At 35.5% G+C, this 20,595-nt stretch overlaps 1 long non-coding RNA gene across 1 annotated transcript in view; it reads right to left on the reverse strand.

Moving 5' to 3' along the window:
* Positions 1 to 18,938, reverse strand: part of LOC118932347 (uncharacterized) — a 41,987-nt gene extending 23,049 nt beyond the window's left edge. The window contains exon 1 of the long non-coding RNA XR_005032726.2: positions 18,813 to 18,938. This is a non-coding gene — a long non-coding RNA (uncharacterized LOC118932347). The remainder of the gene's footprint in view (positions 1 to 18,812) is intronic.
* Positions 18,939 to 20,595: the final 1,657 nt, after the last annotated feature.

A 20,595-nucleotide genomic window follows, 5' to 3' on the forward strand; every position in this document is an offset into this window, starting at 1 on the left:
AAACTGAGTTATTTTGGGAAAACGTAAAATTTATGTCTAATTATATGTGTTTTGTATCTCTTCTAATTCAAATTCATTCTAGAATCTCTTAAGACAAAGAACTTTGCCTTTACCCCAGACTGAACTATCTGTCTCTGCTTATAATATCTGCTTAGGTAGGCACAGCAGGCTTCCTTCCCCATAGTAAAATTTTGCTTACTTTGAAACAGGATTCTCTATAATTTATTCTTGCCACTTGCCATTATCTTAAAGCAAGTGTCAATATGATATGTTGGTCTTTGGATAGAAGAGTAAACAACCTATAAAATAATTAGTTACAGATAAATAAGGTGGTTAGCAAAGGATGTCATTTTAGGTAAAGTAAATACATAGAACTTGGAATATTTTTAAATACTGCAATAACTTATTTGGACAGAGAGTGAAATAATAATTTGTTTTCCAATTAACATCAATTTCTTGGAAATAGTTCCCACGCTCTGGTTAAAAACTACCTTCTCTTAATTTTCTATTTTACAAAAATCTCAATGAAAACAGATAAAACTGTTTATTATCTATCCAATGTTATAGATCTATATAAATAAAAATTTGAACTCATCTTATTCCTTGGACTGGTGATGAATAAAAACAATGCAGAAAGTAGAATTTGGAGATTGTATTGATATTTCCAATTTTAAGAAGTTTAATCTTATGAAGGCAAAATAAACATGGGGAGCTCTATTTAGTTCTTCATTTCGAAGTGCTAAATACTTTTATTTCTTTGTTCAAACTACAGTCCCTAACTGATTTTGTGGGTTCTATTGTCCTCAGGTATAACCCTGAATTTTATCTTTCTGAAGATAAAGAGTTATGGAACAGATTATACGAAATACTGTGTAGTTTAGAGTAATTAATAATGATTATAATAGCCGTGAATTAATAAATCCATTCTAATTGTAATTACATATATAATAGTGAATTAGAAAATGACTTTATGTTAATGGATCAATGAGAGAAAAAAGAGGGTCTTTAAGTTTGCAGGAGAGTGGAAAGTTAATAGAGGATAAGGCTTTTAAAGATATAATTTAAATGACTTGTCCATAAACATTTTTCACATATCTTCTGAGCAGACAAGATTTTTTTTTTTCTACGACTCATCATGAAATGGTTCCATGCTGATAAACTCTCCCAATTTTTCCTCCAGATTACATGGTAAAACATCACAAGGAACAGCTGTGGACCTGCCTAATGATATGATTTCCTGTGAGTAAAAAAGTGTACCTGCATAAATAAGGTGGCTTGTGTCAGAAGCTAAAAAAATAGAGGGTCTGAACTGACCTATATGTACATGGCTAATATATTTCTACCATATCAGTTTCTAGCGTTCTTTGTTTCCAGTAAAACCACTTGCATTTTTATCATACTTTACAGTTAGCAAAGTGATTTCACATACATTATCACATTGGGCCCTAAAGAAAATCCAGTGAGGTGGGTAGGACAGATTTTTGTCAGTGTATACTGATAAAACACACAGACATCTGGAAGATGGCCACAAAGGACCATGGCCACTTTAAATCTCTCTCCAGGTAAGTAGGGTGGGGTGGATATCAAGTTGACTGAGCAACTCAACAATAGGAAGCCACAGCTGAGCTCCCGAGATGATTCCACAGAGAGAAGACATCCACTTTTTCAGTGATCTCGACCTCAATACCAAAAGGTCCTTTGTGTTTTTCTACAAATAGTCTCCGATTCCAGGAACCTAACTACAGGGTTTACCCTCTGTGTACCTGCTTCCAAACAGCTTGATTTGGACCCTTCCCAAACAGTCTGAAGGGGAAGGAGGTGCATTCATCTAGTTAGATTATGTGGAATATCAGAAATCAGGTGTAGTGGGGTGGTGGTGGGACCTCTTCAAACCTCTTGAATTCCTTTACTACCAAATTTGGTTAAAGCTGAAATCCTATTTGGAGAGGTAACAAAAGAAAACAGTCTCACAGACATGTAGAAAGAGAGATAGTGAAAGTTGTATCTGAAGAACTCTTTTAGCCCTCTAAGCACAGTTAAGAAATAGTGAGGGGACTTGCCTAAAACAATTGGATCTTTAGGATTAAGACAATAATGTCAGACACAGACATTAACAATAGCAGAAAAAAATCATTGGCTAAATAATGAAGTGATAGGAGGAAAGGAAGAAGGGAGGAAAGAAGACATGAAAAAGAAAACCAGGAGACAGGGACAAAGTACAAAGTTGAACTTCTCTTTTGTTTTTTCTCATTTCAGAAAAATATCCAGAAAAAAAAGCCATAATCATAGCTATTTGTATATAGGTTTAAAATCAGGAATTAGCTATACACCAACGTAAGTTATAAGTTGATGTCCAAGATCAATGACATATTTTTACTTTTGCAAATCTTAATTTGAAAGTCTGTGAGCTATGGCATTGACCCTGGCAAAAAGATGAACATTTTACAGCAGTAAATGTCTCTAAGTCTATAAATAGAAATGTTTTCATTAACACACTTTTAATATTATGTCTCTAAAATAAACCATGATATGACAAAGTGGAAAACCTTTGCATTTCAGTTAATGCAAAACATGTGTATTTCTGCATTCAGAAATACATTCTATTTGCTGAATAGATTTCAGTTTCAATTTCATTGACATATGTTCGATAAATGCAAAGTTTTAAGCATGTTCTTAGTAAAATGTCAATTTGCACATATATTTGCTTCTAGTATTTGTTCCCATATGTTTCTTGACTTTCAGTTTAGTTCCTGAAGTTCTTAAAAACTATGTAGCATTCTTTTTTCTCCATCCCTGAGATGGGCACTGATCTAACTCAAGTTACGCATCTAAAGATTTAATTGTAAGTAAATAAACACAACATTCACTCACTGTAATAAAAATAGAGCAATAAAAATAATAACTGGAGTTATCTCAATCCTTTTTTCTGTCCTGCACAAGACATTTGGTAGGTAATTCAGTTGTCCTCCATTCTAGAGCAGAGTTGCAAATGGCAATTTTGCATTTTATTGTGGATTTTAATAAATTTTTGCTGTATCAAATTGAAATTGATCAGCTCACATAGTAATCTACCTGAGACAAATATAACCAGGTAATTTCTATTATTTTGCTAACAATATCCCCCATTCACCTCCCCACTCCATTTTTATCACACAAGACAGTAAAGATGAGAAAGAGAAAACATTTGGAGATGTTATGACAATTGTTAGATTGAAATGTTTGCTGGATGGATGCTATTTTCTCTGAAGAAAGTATCTTTCAGTTTACCTCTACCTTGAACAATTGTCTAGTAATATTCTGATACTGGTTTAGTCCCCTGTCTTGAATAGCACAGGTTGTAGCACTGTTGGTGATAGAATCTAAAATTTGTGATGCTCACCTTATTCAGGACCATATCGATTTTTAACAGGAAAAAGTGGAAAATGGTCTTGTATTAATCCAGGGATCATAAAGATCAGCAAGGGGAGGAAGAGGGCACTCACAATCCCCAAATTCTTTATGATCAACTACACATGGTCCCAATTACACAGATAATTCTGAAATCTACTGTCTAATTTCTTGTTGTTGTTAATGGCTAGCATCCATTCTAATTGGTGGCTATATCCATTCTAATTGATCCAGTTATTTTTAACAGCTATAATTGAGGTAAAATTAACATACAACAAACTGTTGGAATTTAACTGTATACAATTTTAGGTTTTCCCATGTGTACCCCTGTGAAACCATCACCACAGTCAAGATAATGAACATATCCATCACCCCCAAATTTTCCTTGTGCCTTTTGTCATTCCTGCCTGCTGATCCTTCCCCCAGACAACTACTGATCTGCTGTCTGTCACTATCCATTAGTTTGAATTTCCTAGACTATTATATAAATGATTTGTATTCTTTTTTTTTTCTGTCTAGCTTCTTTCACTCAGCATGCTTATATTGAGATTGTTCCATGTTGTAAATGGGTTGGGTTTGGGGTGTTTTTTCTTTTTGTATTGCTGAGTAGTATTCCATTGTTTGAATATAGTAGAGTTTATCTATTCACCTATTGATGGACTATTGTCTAAATGTTTAGGGTTAGTAGAGCCATGCAGGGCTGGGCTTTAGATAGATATGCTATTATGATTACATTTTGCCTACTTTTCTAGCCTAGTTAGTAGTTTACAATAAGGTAACACTTAAAAGAAGTATTTCTGTTTCATAAATGGCATAACATTTACATCTCAGAATTGGTAAGTTACTACTCCTTTTTCCTCTAATTTAGGCTGAGTCTATATATTGAAACAATTTGTCACCTCAGTCAGTCAACAAGGTGTTTGAGTGCCCTGAATAGTCAAGTTAGGAAAAATAGCTGATCTGAAGGCCTTGAGAATAAATATTGCTTTCCCCGAGTTTCATTGATTCTTTCCTTACTTACTCCTTTGTTTCTATTGTTTGAGGAAATTATCTAAAACTTAAGCATTGTTAACATTTTAACTTAAAAAAAAATAAAATAATTACAGCCTTATTTCTATAACTAAGTCAAGGGTAAAAGGTATAGTTCATTAGGGGGAAAAAACTTCCTTTTGTATTTCATAATTTTAAGAGGTATTTAAAAGATTCAAGAATGAATTTCTTTTTTTAATTTCCAAAATCTGTTGATGTTTTTCTTTTAATTGGCTGATGGGTATAGGACCACAATGGGGCAGATTTCTAATTTTATTGAGTGGCATTATAGGAAAATGCTCATATTTCACAGGTATACCATCATTAACGCCCAGTCCAGTAGTCCTTTTTCATGCGGAACTCCCACTGGGAGTACCACGTGAGAAAGAAATGTAGGATGAGACTGGATTATTATAATTCACAAGACTAATTATGACTTTGAGTTTTCCTGGATAAGCTAACTCTTTCTGCACCCTGGGATCAGTAAGCACGAAAGTAGTCTCACAAGGATTTCATTACATTTAACATTACATATATTTATAAACAAATCCAGAGACATTAAATAGCGCTTCAGTTCTCTATTTTCTTGTGTTTTGTTTTTTTTTAATTATTTGAAAAAAATTTTTAAAGGCAGTGCCACAGGTTGTAGTTTCACTAAAAAATCAAAACAAAAAGTAATACACACCATTCACGTATTGTTAGGTGTTGATACATTTGTTTTAAATGGACTATTTTTATTGGCATCACTGATGAGTAAGACTAAAGGGCACATGGAAAAGCAAGCATTAACGAGAACTTGAAAGAAAGGAGAACCAAACTACACTGAAGAGTTGGAAGGGAAAGAGGCAGAGAAGGACTGCTGGGAGATAAAAGCAGACTGGCAGGAGGGGCTCTGCTTAATTTTCATTTGTATTTGCAGAGGGCTTTGTGAGTGACATAAAATGACTAGATATTCTTCAACGATTTGAAATCTGTGTTTGATTTCTTGGTGTGACAAATCTCACAAACACTGATTCCAGAGTTTTCTATGATGCCACTATCAACAAATCCCTCCAACAGCCTTTTTTATTCAGTCACCCATTGTGCATCTATCTGAGAGGGAGTTTCTTTGTGTACTGAGTAATTTCCATGTTGTGAGGCTTCTTGTCTTCAGTTACCTCCAGTTTGATGCTTTAGTCACAAAACTCACATAGCATTCAAAAAAGGAAACTCAGAGCAATATAGACTTTTGTGCCTTTTACAAAGAATTAGAGCTGTGTGCCCCTACCAATATGGCCATATATTATATAAGGTCAGTACTCCTTTTCACATGCCTCTAGTACAGATGCATTTTATGAGGTAGAACAGCAAACACTGAATCACTCTAGGAGAGATACACAAAACAAGTAATTATCACTAGTTGCAGAAAAATAATTATGCAGTTGTGTGAGGAAAACCAGTTTTTAACTGGGAGGAGAAACTCTACCAAAAAAAGCATGTGAAAAAGCTGAATGTTGTGCTCTGGAAAATAAACTATTCTATAAAATGTCCTAATGCAGCTGTATCATCCAGAAGAGGTACCATACTTTTTTATAATAGCACATTGCACACAGTATGCTGATACACCAGTCACATATAATTACTGCTATTTTCTGTTGACTTTTCTGTCAAAGTGACCATTTTTTCTATTATTGATTTGTCTAATATTTTAGCAAGAATACCTTTATTGTCACTTAATGCTTACCAGGAAGTCCTTGATTATGATTCAATAGACACCTAGGATCACCAGCAGTTCCTATTTGCAGTCAGCTAATCCTATCATAAATGTTACTGTATATTCTCTGTGTCCAAGATACATAAAATAGCATTTCCTGTAGGGAAAAAAACTAACAGAGCTTTATTTGTAATATAGCATATTTTTCTTTACATTATATAGGCCACCAGTGAAATGTGTACGTCTCAACAGAAGGTATTTATCTCAAATATCTATAGTGAGTTCCCTCTGCTCTGACATACCTAGCCCCACTGAACCAAGAGGATTTTGTTTCCTTCCTGTTAAGCATGGCTATTCTGGGCCCTTTAACTAAATCCACCACCATGAATGAACTTCGAGCAGAAACAGCAAGTACAGCTACATTTAGGCTTATATCAGCATTTCCGTTGAGCACATTTTAAAACTGCATTTAAGTAATGTGGAGGTTATGACATGAAGTGACAAACCCCAAGCGTGTGAGCTGGATGGAACTCTTTAGCCAGACTTCCTGGGCCAGTGTACTCAAGTATATGGGCTTAAGAATGAGGCCTGGCTTTGAATCTGAATTTTCAGGAGTGTGAAGGCTCTTTTTTAAGTCTTAATATTAAACATATCTTATCTATATGCCATAATGGCATCTGCGGCCAGCAAACAAGCTTGGGAAGCTTGAGGTAGTTTCCATCTTAATTCTTTTGATTGCTTCTTGCTGCGACCTCCTCCCTCCCCTGCCCACAGTTGCTTACTGGACTCCACACCCTACAAAATGAAAAGAACAAACAAGCAAGACTTCCTCTGGGGCAATTTCTATGGTTGGATTCAAGTGAAATATAACTTTCCTGAGCAAAGCTCTGAAATTGGTTTAGCAATTTGAGGCTAGAAAAGAATTGGTCAAGATAGAATCTTTAAAAATCCATTTTGTATTATGATGACCAGTGCAAACAAATGACCAATATATCTACTTCTAGCAAGTCTGTACATACATCTATATACTCTTGTAAAATACAGAAACCTTGGTGCACATACCAAGGGCTCTATATTCATTTTAGCTTTGTTATTATTGTTAATATCTTTGGGACACTTATCAATTATAAATCTATTCTTATCTCCTAATCATTTCTAGAGCTTGAGAGTAAATATGCATGTTGGTGTGATATTAATAGCATTGCTGTTAATAATGTTATTGTATACCATATTCTAAATGTTTTGGTAGACTAATATTTTCCTTCAACAATTTTAATGATGCAGTATAACCCAATATAAATTCTCAAGTTATATATACATATATATATACATACACACATATAGGGGTTTTAACAGACATTAAATATTACTAAATATTTTCCTATTTTACAAGTTATTTTATTTTTAAAAGAAGTAAAGTTTTTTTTTAACTTGGGAAAACAAATATTTGCTGTTAATCTCATATACTTATTTGGCTTAAAGCATATTAATGATTATTTTGGTTATTTAATAATCATTCTATTTAAAAAGTAGATCTCATTTTGGGGATTGAATTTTAAATATAATGTTAAGATTAGTGTGATTAAGTACTTTGAATTCTTAAATGTTCATTTTAACCACTTCTAACAAATTTAAGTTGAATGCTTTTAAAGTTCTTCTAAAACCATTGTCGGTTTTATTTTGTAAAAGCTGCTTCAAAACTTAGTCTACCACTGTGAATGAATTGCTTTTAATAGAGAGATAGAAGAAAAAGAGGAGGGTAGATCCAGAAAGAGAAAAATGTCAAGTGAATCAATATGATTAATTAAATTAAATGTGGATTTATAAAACTCATATTCATAGATTTACACAATATATTCTCAGTGACATTTCAAATGTTTGAAAATCCCTAAATAAAACCCCATATACATGAAGACATTTTCAGTCTCTAAGAAAATTTGTAAAAACTTAACTACTTAATAGAATCTTGGAACTTTACTGTCAATTACTATACATTTCAGTAGTTGTTTGACAAAAAAAAAAAACAGGAAAAATTTTAATACATAAAAGTTTTAAAGGAAATAGTATCTGCTTTTGCAACTTTCTGAGATGTTTATGCATAAGTTAATAGATAATCTTGACTACTAATGTGACATAAGTAGTTTTTCTTGCTTTAAGATCATGTTGGTATTAATCCATTAAGTTTACAACTCTCAATGCTGTTTTTCCACTGGATAACTAAATTGTTAAACTTGGCAAGTCAAATACTTATTAAAATAAAAGTTAATTTTTACCAGTTGTGAAAAATGATGTAAGGGAAAGGAACTGGTTCTCAGTTTTCTTAAAACAACTCAGGTAATACAAAAATAAAAGTGGTACCTTAAACCTACTCACAGAATTAACATCTATGAATGACAAAAATGACAACAGGGTCTTTAACATGACACAACACCTAAAATAAGGGATTTGGAGAAAGTGTTCAAGTTCAGATAGTACTTAATGGTGTGATTTGTAGGTAAGTCAATTTAACTTAAGAAAATTAATAGTTTTCAGGTATTAATTCTGAGTTGTTTATGATTACTTCCTCCCAAAAGTCTATTAATGTTAGTGGGTTTCTCCCCTCAATCTTTTGCATTTCACATTGTATAAAGTCTTTTATTCCAGCCTCATGAGGAGTATATTACATTGCTTTCAACAAAATTCAGTCGTAGCTATTTAACAAAAGACAATTTTTCTCCCTGTAAAGAAGGTTCCAAGATAAAGATTTTACATCACAGAGAAAATAGAGGAAAATTGAGAGAATCCTTTATTTCCTTTAGTAGCCTGCTATTGATGATGAAAAACAAGGAAACAAATGTAATTGGTAAAACAAACCCCAAAGGAAGTTTCAAGTATCGCAAATAGGGGAATATTCTTAGTCGTAAATGGCTCAATTTTATTTCTAGAACCTAAAGTATGTATTCCTGCCCACTCCCCATCCCAATCTTGCTTCCAATTTCAATACTTCAGCTTTATCAAAGTAAACAAGCTATTGTTAGAATAGAAAATCCAGCTAGATTGGAGGCCTGCTGCCACTTCCCTCTCTTCCCAGCACAATTCGGTGCCAATAGCTTTTGGAAGCAGGAAGAAAGAAAGGTCTGCTACTGTGCTGTGTGGAAGTAAAGGGGCAGAGGGGCATCTCTTCAATCTCTTGGCTCTGGTCCTCTCGCACTCTCGCATCTCCAGAGAAAAGAGATGCTCTTCATTCACAAAACAAAACAAGAAAATCTCTATAATTATTTTTGGCTCAGCTCCATTGAAATTCATTCTCCTGGAAGCATCTCTGTTTTAGATTAAAACAAAGCATAGAATATTCATTCTCTGCTCTTTCTTTCTCACTCACTACCCCTGTATGCCACCCACACCCAACCACTGCTGCCCACAACCCTCCATTTTTCACTTGCTTTCTTGTTTCTCAGTCTTCTGCTCTCTGCCTGTGCCTGTGGTTGTATTTTCTCAATCATACCAAAGTTAGGCCTCAGAGATTATTAACATCAGTGCCTAGAAGTGCCTACCCAAGGTCTCCATGTTCAATGTCACTTGTTTAAGTTTCATACCCACTTCCAACTGGGAAATTTCCCCAATCCTATGTCACTGATTATATCTTATGATTGTCGATTTCTGATCTGATGTTTCAAACCGAAAAATAGATGACTTGTAGTCCTATCCTGTTCAGTAAAATTGGGAATAAAATTTACTTTCTCTTTCTTCTAGGCTTCTCTTCTATACCCAATCTTCAAAAGATGGATAAAAATCACTGTCCTTGGTAGGTGATAGTTATTGAATTCCAGGGGTACAGTATAAAAAATTATTATTTAAAAAATATAAATCCCATTAGTTAGTCATTAACAAAATTTAGTGCATGAAACCAGAATATAATGATATAAAAGTGCTTTTTTTTTCTATCACCAACTTCACCTTTGATTTTTTTTTTCCTTAAAGGCGAAAGCTTCTACCATTTTCCTTTTTGTTAAAGGAAAGAAATCTCAGCAAATGGAATTTAGAATTCCTGCTCCAGATATTTTGTGTGTACATATTAATAAAAGTTATGTGATATGAAACATGGGATTCTCTTTACTAAATAGCAGATTCACTTGAGCTTCTACTACAAGGCAAGAATTTTATTTATAATGATGTACATTTTGTGGAATTCCAATTTCTTACACCTTTCAGTTCTTTGATTGTAGACAAAGTTGCTGATAAACCTTTTGTGGAAAGAGATAAATCTGATGCCTACTTTCATTAGTATTAATGTGTCTTTCTATTTCTTTCTTTCTAATTGAAATAATTAATTTGTGCTTATTTCAAATTCTTGGTTGTTAGCACAGGCACCTAACCTTAGTACCTAAACCCATGTAGTGTACATCCTGTTTAGGGTGCATTACTGCTTCTTTGAACAATGACTGTTTTGTATGGATACATTAATCAATATAAGTAAGTCTTAGCCTTCCTGCACTATCTTGACAAACAAAACAAAATTCTGACAGTTGCCCAGATGTGAAATGTCTCTGGGATTTCCTATCTATAGGAATAACACTAAATAACACTAAAGCAACCTTGTAATACATGTGAGCATGTATTTAAAAGAGTTTGTGAATCTATTTCTAAGACCTCACAAGAACCCTGATTACTGAACTCTATTTGATTTACCAAATAAAAAGAGGGAAAGGAAAAAAAAAGAAGGAAAACCACACACACTGCCATTAGTTACACTGTAAACATTTAATAAATATTCTTTCTTTCTATCCTTTGCCCTTTTCAAAAGGAAAGGTGGTAATTTGCATGTACTGTGCCTCTTTCTTTTCATTGTTTTATTTCTTTTCTTTCTGGCTTTCTTTTACTTCTATAGCAAAGAGGTGGACAAGTTTGAGAAGATAGAAATGTTTACCTAGTACATTTTTTTCCATATGAAAAAACAGCCTAGGCACCTTCTAATTTATCAGCTTGGTTAAACCACTATTTCTGGAGGCTGCATTTTAATCACAAAATATTGTAAAGGGAATGCAGTAGGAATACACAACCCTTGATTCTTAGCCAAATGAGAGGAAGTTTAATAGCAATGTATGGTTGCAGAAATGGTTGTTTGGGATCCATATGCATGCTCAACTCACACATTCAGGCAGTGCAATAAAGCAGGGAAAAAGCAGCTGATACACAAAAGGGACCGTCTAGACAGTACCCCATCAGTCTGGCTAAATTTGGTGCTGGCTTTCCCAGTGGGATTGTAATATAATTGTTCTGGTGTCTGCGTTCATTCCCCCTGTCAAACACCATTCCCCATATACATCCTTCTCCCCCCAACCCGTATTCTTCCATAAATGTGAAGTCCAAATTGTGCCATGCTAGAAAGGGTGTTAGATGACCCAACCCCAAGGAAACATAATTCAGCAACATCACATTGTTTAATTCCTTAAAAAAAAAATCTCCATTACTTCCTAACTCCAAATAGAATTAATTTCAGTCAAATCTCAGTAATTTACAATAGAACATGGAAAAAGTTAAATGCAAATACAAATAACTTTGAAATATCGAGCACTTTAGATGAAAGCAAATAAGTCTTTTACCCCTTCATATTTATTAACCTCTGTTAGAAAATTTAACAGAAATCAGACATGTGAAAGTGTAATGATGGACATGGATCATAAATTCTAATGAAGAAAAGGCTAATGAAAAAAAATGTTAAGCAAAAGCACTGAAAAAAATGCAAATCATGTATTTTTTCTTTCTTGGATTTAGAAACCATATATATTTTTTCTCTCTAAACATCTTTTGAAAGTTAAACTTCTGTTAATTTATATATGAATGATTTCATATTTTTCACTTCTTAAAAGAGAAACCAGAAATATTTATTCATTGATTTGTAGTAACTATCAATTAATATTTTTTAAATATTCTGGTTTAAGACATCAAGAAAATGAAAATCTCTACTTACAGAATGGAAGAAACTAAAAAGCTCATCCTTAAAGTGAATAATGCACAGATTATTGTCAAAAACAGTTATAATCTAAAAACTTCCACAACACTGAATTTAGCTGTCAGATTCCTTGTTTTTTTTTTTTTAAGGAAAATGCAGATTTTAGGATTGCCATATAATGTAACAGCCAGATACACTTATTTTATTTTCTGTTCCAAAGTATCTCCTCGGGGCACTGTTTAGATATTAAAACTGACAGGAAACCTTTCTTGTAAATCTTTTTGTTCTTAACTCCAAAAAAAATTATCTTGGGAAAGAGGTTAGGCTTTTTGTTTTGTTTTGTTTTACTAATTTTGGTGTACATTTGTACTTCCTATTTTGGAGGTTAATAATCCTCTCCCTGATCCTCTAAACAGAATTTGTCTCCCATCTCTCAGCAGTTTTGAGATGCTAGATAGATTAGTATCCCGAGTGAGTGAAGAAAGTCTCCCCACCCCCATCAGGGACCACTCTAACTAGAGCAAATTCAAAGAAAATACTTCAGGCAGTAGATCCTGGCTTTATCCAGCTTCCGGAGGCTGAGAGACAAGCACACCAGCCAAGTCAGGGCACACTCGAGAAATGGCTGTTCCAGGAAGAAGCTTGAAGCAGGGCCTCAACTCGCACAAAGACAGAGCACAATTGCAAGGAAAATCGCCACCAAAGCGATCAGGAAATATTCAGATACTTTCAGAGCTATCTTAAAATTCTCACGTGGAAACATGGAAATGAAAGTTAAAGTGACAGATGTCTTGAAATTCTCATGGAGAAAAATAAGACTAGGAGATTGTATCCTTCCTTTTTTTATTTTAAAAAATGATAATTTCATATTTTTCTTTGTATGGAATTGCTCTTCTGACTTTGCACAGGGGTACGAGAAATACAGTCATTAAAAAAGACAACGTAATATTTGCATAGCATCTGCCTGAAGTTGAGTGGTTTGCTTGTGATTGTGTTTTATTCACTTTATTTTTTTACAAGATGCAGCAGTAGAAAGTGAAAGACAGATACACTATGGGCTTCTCTGAGATGAAACCGAGTAGCAAAATCTGAGTTTTATACTTGATTTTGAAACTATTGAGTAATATCCTATGAGACCTCTTAGGTCTTAACTGGATTAAAATGAATATATTTGTGCTCTGGCTCTTTTCAGTTCACTAATGTGCATGGGAATTGATAGTGTGCAAGGGAGCTGGTGAGAGCAAGTGTATGTAACACTGCGAGAGGCTGAGGGTGGCTGTGTGGAGTGTGCAGGACTCTGTGGGCTGCCTCCAAAGAGGGAGAGACATGAAAATCAACCGGCCTTGGGGTGTGCTGCACTTTGTCAGGAGCCAGGAGGGAAGCCTAGTTGGGAGATGAGGAGGGAGGAGAAAGGAGGCGGTGAAGGGAGGGTGGAGAAGGGGGTGTGGCATGTGTGTATGTGGAAGGGGGGCAGGGTTGGCTCTGAGGTTTCAGTTATGGCTCAGCCTTGGGTTTTGTTTTGTCGGTTCCTGGCGTAAACAGGCTGGAATTTCAGGTTCAGGTTGGAGTGCATGCAAAGAGGTCGACGTTGGAGTTTCTTTCTCTGGCCCTTCACTGTGGTTGCTGCTCAGAACGTTGCTGCTGCTACAGAGGGGGAGTTGGGGGGAGCAGCAAGGGATGGGGGTCTGTCTGCAGCTGCCCCTCTCACACTTGAATAAAAGAACTTTTTTTCAGGGGTAGGGAAGCTGTGAATACCTTTCCCAATAAGAGATGAGGCATATTGAAAACTATATTAAATTACCCTGATTAACAATTTAGCCACGAACAGGGGAGCTTTGGGAGATCTCTATAGGCAGAACTGGGGGCTATTCATGCCAGCAGCTAAGAGGTCGAAAGGTTTCTGAAGTTCACAGGCTCAGAGCCTTTGTTATGCTAACAGACAATCTCAAATCAGCTGCCTAGTGGAGTGTGAAATATAAATGATTCCTTGAGAACTTCCAATAAGTTGTCACTCCTGCTCTCCAAATACCAGGACAGGCTGCTAATTTCTAGCAGGCCCTTTTGCAACATCGCTAGCCCTAAATGAATGCCTTTGTAGTTCAAATAATCTTTTCAAGGGAGCTGTCCTATCATCATAGCCCAAATGCATCTTGGTTTTGACTATTAAACGAAAATCAGGCCTCAGCAGTGCTTGACTTTTTCAAGTTGCCCGATGTTTGGGAAGGGTGGTGGCAACTCTCAGGCACAACAAGTTAGCACCCACTGCAGGAGGGCCAGGGCATTAATAACAGCCTGAGGCCCCAGGAGCTACCCTAACTGTCACCCCCACTCTCTACCAGGAACAATGCTCCGCGAGAGATTTACGTGGCTTCCCTCAGGCTGGACTACCTTCCTCTTTCAGCTACACCAACATCCTTCTGATTTATGTCCAAAAGGACAGCCAGCTGACCTGCTAGCATCTGACTGGTCACTTCGAAGCATCAGCTCTGGAGATGGATGTATTCATTCTTCGGAGCAGGCGAGGCCAAGGGGAAGAGGGCAAGGTGTGTGTCCAGGCCAGGCCCCTAGTATCAGGTGCCGGTGTATATTATTTTATCATTTTCCCATAAGAAGGATATGAACATGGCTTATGATCTTGGGTATGACCTTTGAGCTTGTCCAGATGGGTAACAAAGGGGCTTGGCTCTCTGAGTCTGAAATATAAAGCTTTTTAAATAAGGAAAACTGCTCCCCACTCCAAAACCCTGACAAGTTGAGGGGAGCAAGAATGAGAATCTATCTGGGAGAGTGTGCCCAAATTAAACATTTCAGTAAGAAAGGACAAAGCTAATTTATACAAATAAAGAAAACATGCAAAAGAGAGGACAGAGGCCAACGGAAATTAGAAATCCAACTGTATCAGTCTTTACAAAGGAAGGGATAAAACCTTAATAGTAATAACTTGGGGCCTAAAGATGTTAATATTTCTGACTCCATATCCTCACCTTCTTTGCACAAATAAAAAAAGGTCCATGATATCACAGAAGTCTCTGGTTTTTCCAAACAGAGCAGCAGGCTGGGTTTTGGGCAGGGAATGGGAAAAAATCAAATGTACTATATTTCTTAATATATCCTTAGGGTAAGTTTATAAACATACAAAAACAATGTATTTTAATAAACCCTTAGGTCACTTTACAAAGTTTGATGTTGCACCTATGCAGAAAAACCAAGGGCTTCCATATCCCCTCATCTTCCTCCTCTAACTACAGTTTTGAAATATTACATAAAAAATGTTTGAGGGAGCTCATTTTGATTGCTATAGAAACTGGTTATGTAGCCACTTTTTTTTTCCTGCCTGAAGTATACTGAGACTTACAACTATATATTAACATATTAAATATAAATAAGAGTGGTGGTGTAACTTATACCAGTTTTGAAATCATCTAGCTTACATGTTTAAATCTTGTTTTTTTAAAAGCCAGGATACCAAGTACGATTGTAACAGGCTCTGGGATTCACCTGACAGAATTTGGCCATCAGAACAGGAGACTGCCTAGGAATCAGGTCATTATTTGTCTTTCAAATCCTTATTTGTTTCACTCGGTAAAACAATCTGCAAATAACGTAGGTGAGAAAAATTAATTCAGATTACTGACGTTAAAAGAGTAAAAGTTTGTGGTTTCTTCTACCAAATACCAGAATCAGAAGATCATTTGTTATTGATCCCCTCACACCCTTTTCAGAGGGACTTAGGATCCTGGTTATTCTTATTTCAGAGATAGCAGAATGATTGACTTCAGATGCACTTCTGATTACACAAAAAAGAAGGCAACACTGATAACTAAAAGTTTGGAGGATGTGACACAACTTACTTAAATTTAACTTTTCCTCCTTTTTCTGTTCTGAAAATTTTAATTAACATTAAACTGTAAGTATCTACATATTATTGACACACGCTGGATATTCAAAGGAGAAACACCTTCCCTGTGCTTCCAAATACTCATTTTACCACTTCCAAGTGTCCTCTCTCTTTCCTGTCTTTAACACATCAAAACAGGGAAGAAAGCGCTTTTGTGTTATAACTACAGAGAAAACATTTGAGAATGTGTCAATGCTGTGAATACCAGCACCAGTCTGGGGGGTGGTTTGTTTTTCCCCCTGCCGTGGTTATTTCTTTTCTCTTTGCCTTTGCAGTCTTTAAACTCTGACCACTTTGAGAAAAGCAATGGTTGAAATGAAAAGTTAAGACAAATTGCATTAAACCTGGGTGTTGCCAGAATATGAGCATGATGAAAGCAGTGTTGGGACATTATGGAGCCAGAGGAGTTCTCCCCACACAGAAAATTAGAATAAAATAAAATAAAAAAGATAAAAGCTGGTCTTTTTTTTTTTTTTTTTTTTTACTTTTTCTTAAATACGTAAGATCTAAGAGAAAGGGAATTCCCGCTTCAAAAAAGCAAGTTTCCAGGGTTGCCATTTCTCCATAGTGGGGTGTGTGAAAGCGTGTGTTTGTGTGTGTGCGTGTGAGTGTGTGTTTGGGGAGAAAGGAAAGAATGGGGGAGGAGGAAGGGCAGATAACTTTACTGACATATTAATTCTTTAGATAGCAGTAAATGAATGGTCCAAATAGACATTTGTTTCCCTTAATAGGTTTTGTGCAGGTCTCTTACAAGCTGTGGCATATGCTTCATTTATATGTATATTTATTTAGAAGGATGGAGAATAATAGGTGTAGTTTGTCTACAGTTGCAGTTATTTTTTAAAGCCCAAAGAGGTTACAACTAATTTCTACTCCAAACATGGATACAAAGGTCTCTGCATATGCCTCCTGCATTACATCAAAGGCCAATTAAAAATAAAGATAATATTCTAACTCTCCAGCCTTAAGAGAAGAAGGAGACTAAAAGGCAAAATGACTCCAAGATGGCTGCCTCTTCCTTCTTCCCTCCTTACTGCCTGTTTTCCACATAGAAATTAATGTAATATTTTGTTTAGAAATCACACTGTAGGTCATTTGCAAATGAGGCAGCCTCTGAGGCACGGATATCTGCCTAGAATACTCTCATGATGCCATGGAGGTTTGGAGAGAGATTAAAATGCAAACATTCAAATGTATTTAGATTTGTACATAGTGACTGAACTCACACACATACACACTTAAATGTGTGAACACACAGCTGCAAATGGAATATAAGGCCAAAATCCTTCTGAATTCTTAGGACAGAAGGGCAAAGGAAAGTTCTAGGTCACTACCTTCCTCCCCAAAGATTGGGAAATGCCCTGTTCATGGTCAGGATTCAGTTTTTAAAAAAGATGTATCTTACTGATGACTCATTAGGCAGATTTCTCAAGTCTGGGGAGGCCAGATTTCCATAAATTATCTCTCTAATTCATCTCATGCTGGTGCAAAATGCAAAGTTAAAATTGTTTTTGTATTTTTTGCATTATTTTAAAAAAAAGAGAGAATACTAAGCTAACTAGCTTCCTGACTAACATGTTAAAGGATTAAGATCACTAGTAATTATGGCTCTTATCTATAATAAATAAATATTCTCAATCATAAAATCCCACCCATAAAGTTAAACTAAAATAATGTTGAGAATAAATAAAAGTATATTTGGGGCTTTATAACAGATTTATAGCAGGTTACTGTCTAGACTGGAGTGCCCTAGGTATAGAACAAAGCAAGTGGTTTAGTTCCTATAGGAAATATATTAAAAAGAAAAAAAAAAAAACCACAACCCTTTATCTAAAAGCCATCAGGGACAAGCACTCAATACAAGTTAACAAGCAGGAACTGATAAGATAACATTTATATGAGGTCAGAAGTCAAATGCCAGTCAAAGGCTTTTAACCTCTTGGGTCATAAACAGGAATAGTTAAAAGTGAGAGGTAGTTATTTATCGGATTTTAAGGGTACCTGATCATTGCCAGAGAATCACTGATGATAAAACTAATTAGGATTTATAGGAAAAGAACTTTGCAGCTGTTCAAAGAAAATTAACCTACAAACCCATAATTCTTCAATTGATAGGAAGAAAAACAAACAAAAAACACTCCGCTTTTTTGGGGGAAAATTGATCTAGCAATTTAAGCAGATCTAGTAACAAAATCTCTAAGAAACAATAATTTATAGCTAATGTACACATTGATTAATATATGATAAATGATAGTCCTATAAATTCTGTATGAACAATTTAACAACAAAAATAAGCATTATATTATTTCCAATTTTTGTTCTTTTTCTTTTACTCCTCAGACCTACTACATTAGACAGAATATAACTCTGACATCACTATAGTTCTTGCCCACAGAATGCCATCATTTATAAATTAAAAAATATATATATGTATTCTAATAGCAATTATTTTAAAACATCAGAATATCACAAATGCTTAATTAAATTTTCATCTTAATCTACCCTGAGAAATAGATGTCTCTTCCTTTATTTGCTGTCAGACTATTTTCCTTTGTTTTGATTTTTGTCCTTTTTGTCTTTTTTAAAAAGGTTTACATTTCAAACTCCCAAATAGTTCCTGATCCCAGAGTCTGTGCTGGCTTATATTTTCAAAGCATACCACCCCCCTTTTTTCTCTTTTGCAATAAAAGAAAGATCTAGATATTTCTTTCTAGAGAGAGATGGAGGGATTGTTGTCAGGCCTGCTAAGGCCCACTGTTTCTTTAAACAGAGTCCACAATACACTAGGCAAACATTGTGGATTTAAAATGCTTTTAAATATTTATCACAAGTATTTTATCATCATATTCAAATGACACCTGGAGTGCACTCACCTTTATTGACAATCTCTGTTCTGAAAGTCCATTTGCTTCCTTAAAGCCCCCCAAGCAGAACAAGGACTACCCGTTTTCATTCAGTTAATGTTTAGTAAAAAACCAAGCAACCTTAATCAGCATGCTGATTGCATCGTCAACTAACAAATAATTTACTACTCTGAGCATTGCATTCCATTAAAAGCTCATTAAATTTTCTGTTCTCCAATGGGAGGTTTAGCTTTTGAACTGCATGCTTTTGCTTCGAATGATCATTTATTCAATTTTTGCAAAATGTTGTGGTAATTTTTTTTTCCTAAAGTATAGGTGAGCATTTCAATACCTATAGACTGCAGACATATGGAAACACAGCCCAGCATTTGGGAATGTTCCATTTGCTTTATAAACTCTGTGTAATAAAAATTCAACATAATATCTTGAACTTTTAGGAAATCCTGAAATCACTGAATGTATCTGTTGTCATGTGTGACCCAGACACAGCCTCAGAAATATTAATACATATGCTAAACATCAAATTCCCTTTTTAAAGCTCAAATTTTCCTTCCCACATATTAGAGCTTTTGTTATTTTTAGTATTTTAATCCTTGTAAAAAGCTGTTTTCTACCATTTCAAAAAGGAGCATGACACCACAAAGCCCTTACCATATTTGACACCAAACTTAACTACCTCGAGTGTGTGTGTTTTGGGGGGTTGGCTAGGTATCAAAAACCCACATTTTCTGGGGCTTACAGATTTTTTTGACAAACTCATTTTTTTGTCAGTCCCCTGAATTATTTTCATGCCCAGACTTGTCTGGGAAAGAGTATATTTACTATTTTTAATTTAGGGAAATGAAGGAAAATATCGGCCCCCAGATTAACATGAATCTTTGGATTGCTAATTGTGCTCATTACAAATTTGGGTCATTTTGCATGAGTGACTCTAATGTAGGGCTGAGATCACCGTGCAGCGCAGTAGATTCCTGCTTCCCCGCGCTAATCCTGAGCTCAGTGATTGCGTCAGGTGGAGGTCTGTGTGCTCTAGCAGCTGGCTCATCCTCATCAATGCAAATAAGGCAACTCCTACAATCAGAGCCTCGCGAGTGTGAGGCCTGATTGCTGAGGGCAGGCTAAAGCACTACACAGACTCTCACTTTCAAATCACGCTAAGTGACAAGACAACTGCAATGTCCCTCCAGTTCAAAATCAACCTTTCGAAAACAAAACAAGAAGAGGATGGCTGCAAAGAAGAGGAAAACCCCAGTGTCTGGGAAATGGTCTTGTTCAGATGGGGTTTATTTAGATACAGAGATAATGTAAAGTGCATTTCAACAAATAATTCTTTAGCTCCTATTCTGTGCAAGATACTTTGTTTTAAGGGCTGCAGAGGATGCAAAGTGAGGGAGATAGAGTCCCTGTCTTCAAGGAACCCTACCATTTGCAGAAAATTGTAAAGATTAGGATAAAAACAGAATTATTATTAAGGCGTAGTCACCAAAATCTCAAGTGAATACCATAAAACATATTGCCATGGGAACTATTTAGAGATGGCATTATGGCCCAGATATCAAGAGCAAGACTCTGGAAGCTTTGGGTTCAAATCCCAGTTTTGCCACCGACTTGCTCATGACAAGTCAGTGGCAAAACTGGAATGCCACCTTTCCACAACCTTAATGTCACCCTCTGCAAAGTGGTGATGACACAAGTACCCACCACCCAGGGATCTAAGAAGAAAGAGGTGAGGTTATAGACTTGCCACCGTGCTTGGCACATAGTAAATGCTCAGTAATGTCAGCGGTGGTTA

Source organism: Manis pentadactyla, chromosome 2, assembly GCF_030020395.1.
Source record: "Manis pentadactyla isolate mManPen7 chromosome 2, mManPen7.hap1, whole genome shotgun sequence".
NCBI lineage: Eukaryota > Metazoa > Chordata > Mammalia > Pholidota > Manidae > Manis > Manis pentadactyla.